Below are 6,482 nucleotides of genomic sequence, written 5' to 3'. Positions count from 1 at the left end.
ACAGAGAAATTTACAATGGTAAATATAACATGGAGCAGACAGCAACACAGAGACATCCAGATTAGCTCCTTGGCTCATCTTGCCACAGAACATTCCAGGGAGGAGGGAGGCAATGGCTCCGAAGTGGACAGCTACTAAACCGATTGGCCCGCAGAATTCTGTAATCCAGTTGATAACCACTGCCATGCTCCATGTAAGGAGTTCTGGGATTTGTAATTTTATTGATATATTTCGGCTTCTCTCAGAGAGCTCTGGTGCTACCACTACAAAGTGAAGGAGTGAGTGCTGCAGTCAGTGCTCCCTCGGGTTACGAAATTAATTCGTTTCCGCCACGCCGTTCGTAACCGATGCATTTCGCAAAGCCGAAAAGGGTTTCCGTTAGCGCTGCAAGCCGCGCGGTTGAATTTCGCGCCGAAAAAACTTCGTAACCGAAAAAACTTCGTATCCCGGAACCTTTTATCCAATGGAACTTTTTCCTTATCCCGGAAATTTCGAAACGCGATCAATTCGTATCCCGGGGTAACCACTGTACAGATATTTAACACTCACCCACTGGGACTTCACTGAGGACTAAAACTCTTCTTAAGTCCCAGCAGCCTGGGGAGGCAAACATTGTCTCCATCTTCAAACAGGGAAAAAAGAAGATCCCAACAATTATCATCCAGTTGTTGCCCATCTATACCGGAAGATTCTAGAGCAGATCATTAAGCAGAGAGTCTTTGAACATTTAGAAGGCATTCCATAACCACAACAAGTCGAACATGGGTTTAGAGAAACAAGTCAATGCCAGACACATTAATCTCTTTCTTTGATAAAATTACAGCTTGGTAGATGACAGGATACTGGGCTATAGTATATCTTTGATTTCAGTAAGGCCTTTGACAAGGTTTCCCATGACATTCTGCAAACAAGCTTGTAAAATGTGGGCTAGACAAAGTAAAACTGTTCATGGATTTGTAATGGCCGAACCCAAAGGGTGCCTCAAACAATGTCCTTTTCATCATGGAGAGAAGTGGACCAGTGGGGTCCCCACAGGGCTTGTCCTGGACCCAAGTTATTCCACATCTTTATCAATGACGGGATGACAGACTGGAGCATACTTAATCAATTTGCAGATGACACCCAAATTAGGAGGAATAGCTTAATACTCCAGAGGACAGGATTCAAAATTCAAATGACTGAATCGACTAGAAGTGTGCCAAAGCTAACCAAAGTGCACATCAACACAGAGAAATGTAAGCGTATTGCATTTGGGCAGAAAAATACAATGTACAGATATTTGATGGGGGACACTGGCTGAACGAGACTACTATGTGAAAGGGATTATTGGAGTCAGTAGACCACAAGTTGAACCTGAGTCAACCGGAGATGCGGCCCTGACAACGCCAATGCAATTTTAGGCTGCATCCATAGAAAAGTATAGTGTATAGGTCACAGAAGTCATAGTCCCACTCTGTTCTGCTCTGTTCAGCCCCCCTGGCGTATTTTTCAGTTCTGGCCACCACAATTTCAAAAAAGGGACCTTGATAAACTGGAGGTGTCCAACGGAGGGCGACTAAAATGGTGAAAGGTCTGGAAACCATGCCCTATGAGGAACGAGAGGCGGAGCTTGGGGATGTTTAGCCTGGAGAAAAGAAGGTACGAGGTTATATGATAGCCCTGTTTAAAATATTTGAAAGCGGTGTCACAGTGAGGAGGGAAACAGCTTGTTTTCTGTGCTCCCGAGAACAGGACAGGAACAATGGATCCCCGCTGCAGGAAAAGATATTCCACCTCAACATTAGGAAGAACTTCCTTACCGGTAAGGGCTGTCACATTGAACAAACTCCCTCGGAGTGTAGTGGAGTCTCATTCTTTGGCGTTCTTTAAAGGCGCGGCCTGGCAGGCCATTCTGTCGGGTATGCTTGTTTGGATTTCCTGCATGGCAGAATGGTTGCCTGGATGGCCCTTGTAGTCCTTCCAACTCTTAACATGATCTATGATTCTATGAAAGAAAAAATAGCACATGGAACAGATCAGGCTCTATGGACAAGAATTGCTGACTCTTGGAGGGGAAGTTCATAAAACCAAACGAGGAGAAGAAAAGGCATGCTGTGTCTGGAATGCTGAACTGCATGCTGCAACATTTTGTTACAGGTTCCTCACTGAATTGCACAAAATGAGCACATGTTTCACTTTACACTCTAGCAATAAAACTAGCCCACCCCTGTTAGCCGATCCCTTGTGAACTTACGGCATCCAGCAGCTCTCCTCCATTCGCCAATTGGATTCCCTCTCTCTGGCAGGCACTGCGTAGGCCTTTCAGGGCATCACATAGGGTTGGTCTGTGGCCATCCTTGGCACAACACAATAAGACGCCACTTTCAAAAAGGAAGTGGGGTTGACCTTGGTATGGCAGGGGGTGAAGGGGCTATTTGAAACTGCGGTTATCAGGCCACACATAGGACTCTGAGCCATACTTTTGGCCAGATCAGGTTGGCAAGGCTCACAAGGTCCTGGAATCGTGCCAGCAGTGTCATCTTCTCCCGTCACCTGCCAGCTCTCACCAAAGGCATTGGGATTTGGGTGCCAATGTTCCTTGGTGTGTTGAAGTCATCTTTAGGATCCCCTATTGTTCCACAAAGGCCAGAGACAAGCCCACTATAAGCCTGCTGAGGGTGATACGGAGATTGTGATTCCAGTCATAAGATACCTTGAGATGAAAGTCAGTGCAATGATGACAGAGGTGCCACTCTGCGCCAAGCCACAATTTCCCTCCATTCCGATTGATGGGCAAGATGTCCGGATCCCATTGACCTGCATTGAACCGGTAGGGGGAACAATTCCATAGGCAGTTAGAATGAGTTTTGCTAAGTTTAGATGAAAACAATTACATTTTTAGCAAGATTCCTTCCCTGGTTAAGCACAGGGTTTTGTTAAAACTGAATTGCTAGAATCTCTCTCTCTCTCTCCTTCTCGTTTTTGGATTGGCTCTAATATTTCCCAGCTCTCAGTGCCTTGACCCTCTTCTACAGTCCTCAGGACAAAGAAGTCATCTTGAGGCAAGACTGCTGCCCTATTAGTGTTTGTTTTTTATTTTTAATTCAGTTGCCATTCTGTACACTTGTGGCTGATGCTTTGTGCATCATGCCTAGGAATTCTCTCTCTCTTTCACTTGGTATTGGCCATAAAAAAATGTCCAGTTCTCAGGCCCTTGACCTTTTACCGTCCTCATGGACTTAGGGGCTTTTCTACAGTCTCGGGGCTGGAGTGCTGCGTTACTTGGTTTGGGTTGTTTTCTAACATTCAGTAGCATATTTTGAACCACTTGATGTATACACTCTAATTGCACAACTGCCTTTTAATGTCACCAGCTTTGTAACTCACAAAGACTTCGCTTTCTTTGCCTGTATAAGGGGGGCAGTTCTTAAGTCTCAAGTTTTATTTCCTGAAATCTGCACAGGTCCTAAGCTGACAAGGTTAGTTGGATCAAAGATAAAAACAAGTAAAAGGCCCTTAACCAGATGTAGGGTCTGTTTTTCAGGGCGTAAAGAAAGCAGAGTCAGAAGTCGAAAACAGCCCTGGGCTCGTCGGACGATCTTGTCCAGTGTTAGAGCTTGAGAAATCGCCTTTTTTAAAAACAATTTATTGGGCAAAGCAACATAAACCTGCTAAATGTAATTAGTCTTTTCCTTTCACAGCTTGAAACATTTTTTTCAAAAACCAACCAATCACTTTTTTTTTAAAACCCCTCACAAAGACAGTCTCAGACCTCAACACTGTGCTGAGGATCAAAAACTTAAATAGACCCTTCCCCACATAGGACACTTTTGATTCCCTCTGTTTTCATCTTGCGCAAAAGCGTGAAAGGAGGAGACCAATACTATCCTCAGTGTCTTGGAAAGAGTGTAGGTACAAGTGGCCTTGAAGTCAACATTTTGGCCATCAAAAGGGTGGTAGGGGGGATCGCCCCCATGCCAGAAGATAGATTCAGGAATGGCACACAATTCGGCGCCCATGATCATCTGCATTCCATCGCCTTCGCCCACAGGACATGATCACCGCTGAGTAGTGGTGCTTCTAAAGATGGTACAAAAGAGGCATTAATAATTAGTGGGGAAGGGGAATCAACAAAAGCTATACTAAATTAACAGTCTTGAAATTCAGCAAAACCTAACATCGTAGTGAGCCCACTGCCAGAGTGCCTCAGGGCTTGCTGGAGGTCTTCAGTAAAGTCCCTTCTGATACCAGTGGAGCCACCAGGACTTACCTGGAATGGCCAATGATCGGCAGTAGAAATTCGATTGAAACAACACCATTTGATATGAACTATTTCACATCAATTAAGTTAGTGTTTTTAATGAGAAACTGTTACAGATGCCAACAACGCGGCCTTCTGACGTCTCTTTGGAGGTATTGCTTTTAAATGATGCATGGGTCCTAAGAGTCCAGAGGTCGCGCCAAAGCCACCCACTCCCCTAGCACTGGCGTGCGCTTTGGTGCCGGCTTCCGGATCTTAGGACCCAATGCCTCATTTAAACAGCATACCTCCAAAGAGACCCGAAGCCGCTTTATTTGGGCGTCTGTAACAGACCTTCCTTAGGTAAGAACTTAATAAAGCCTCATCATTTTCACTTCCAGAGGTCTTTAGCCAAAGTCTAGTCCCTTTATTCTGTAGAACTGTTTCTTGATATTCCCTAATACTTTCCGGTTAAAGGCATTACAATGCATAGGGTCACCAGAGTCAAACCACTAAAAATGGACTCATCCTGTGGGGTGAGTCGTGTTATGAGTTTTAAAAGAACTGATTTTTCCCCTCCCACAGATTTCTAAAAAATAATACACGGGATCCAAAGTTTAATTCAAAAATCTTAGAAAATATTCAGAAAATCTCAGACAGATGGGATATAAAAGAGTGGAGCAGGAAAGCAAGATACGCGTTTATAAATATTCAGCTAGCTATTTCCTCTCTTTAAATTATAAAACATGGTGGGGTGAGCGAAAGTAAAATTCATAGATGTCATTTTTCAGTTCATACACCCAGGATGATTTGCCCTTAGGGCAGCAATTATCTGTGGTTTTTCGGGCTATGTGGGCCATGTTCTAGAAGCGTTTCTTCCTGACGCTTCGGCCAGATCTGTGGCTGGGCATTCTTCAGATAAGTATGGAAATTTGCCCTAGCGATGTAGAGATGGCACCAGCTTATATAGCTATCAAATTACTTATAGTTGGATCGGGTATAATACACCAATCTCAGAACTTAAAGCAATGCTTTAGTGATGAAGCAAAAAAGTACACCAACAGAAACATATTTTTCATGGCCTTCTAATTTTATTTTCAACTCTTATGCTTGCAATGACTGTTTAAAGGACAGGGGGCAGCTGCAAATGAAAACAGAGAGAATTGCTTGGAGTTGTTGTTTGCCTTCAAACCATTCCCTAAAACTTATCAAAGAATTTTACTAGAAACATTTCTTCAATCTTTAGCAGAACAACTCAAAAGGTACAGAATCACAATTCTAGTGTCAAAAGCTATCCTGTGAATTTTGTACATATTTCCTTGACCTGATAAAAGTACTACCAAAATGTGGCTTGCAAAAACAAGAACACCACTGCAGTGCATCATTAACTCATACTAAAAATGTTTCTATTCAGGGTTCTAGTCAGCTAGCCATCCTTTCTTCCAGAATTTTCCAGTCCATGTCACCTATCAACCTATCCAGATATTCATGTGTTTCTTCCAAATGGCATCTAATATGCTATGGCTATTCAGCATACTCTGACCACAGTGGGGTTTCTTTAGAGGGACTGCTTGCAGATAAGAAGTTGGGAGGGGGGTGTTACATTTCTGCAAACCTCAGCATGTTGATGCCTCCCCACATATTCTTGAAGGCCCCTTTTGTTATATTTACCCTGGAAATGGCTCTCACTATTTGTGCTGGATCACAGCAGGAGAGAAATCATCATTTGAAAATATATAGCTATGTGACAGAGGCTTTGGACACATCAGTTCCATACATGTGATCCATCTCTAGTTATTCTTCAGAAGCTATGGCCTCTATGTGCTATTATTATACATAGCACTAGGAGGCCATCTTTGCATCTCCAAACATAACTACCTGCCATTCCTGCTTGTACTGCACTAATACCCAACACTTCACACACCAGCTCTCACCAAAGGCATTGGGATTGGGTGCCAATGTTCCTACTGGTGTGTTGAAGTCATCTTTAGGATCCCCATTATTGTTGCCACAAAGGCCAGAGACAAGCCCACTATAAGCATTGCTGAGGGTGATACGGAGATTGTGATTCCAGTCATAAGATACCTTGAGATGAAAGTCAGTGGCAATGATGACAGAGGTGCCACACCAGCTTTTGATATGCTTTTAAATCTTAAAGGCAAAGTCAACCATGTGTTGCAACCTGTTTCCTCATCTACACTATCTTTCCCCTCTTTCTCTTCCTCCAGATACTACTGGAAATGGACTTGTCCTTTATGTGACA

At 43.6% G+C, this 6,482-nt stretch overlaps 1 protein-coding gene across 1 annotated transcript in view; it reads right to left on the bottom strand.

The window, feature by feature from the left end:
• LOC121915799 (IgGFc-binding protein-like) overlaps nucleotides 1-2,258 on the bottom strand; it is an 8,146-nt gene extending 5,888 nt beyond the window's left edge. The window contains exon 1 of the mRNA XM_042440328.1: nucleotides 2,234-2,258. The gene's annotated coding sequence lies outside the window, so the exon portion shown is untranslated. The remainder of the gene's footprint in view (nucleotides 1-2,233) is intronic.
• Between the last annotated feature and the right edge of the window lie 4,224 nt (nucleotides 2,259-6,482).

The sequence above is a fragment of the Sceloporus undulatus genome, chromosome 9 (assembly GCF_019175285.1).
Source record: "Sceloporus undulatus isolate JIND9_A2432 ecotype Alabama chromosome 9, SceUnd_v1.1, whole genome shotgun sequence".
Lineage (NCBI taxonomy): Eukaryota > Metazoa > Chordata > Lepidosauria > Squamata > Phrynosomatidae > Sceloporus > Sceloporus undulatus.
Note: the sequence above shows the minus strand (reverse complement) of the source record. Positions and strands in the feature narration are given on the sequence as shown.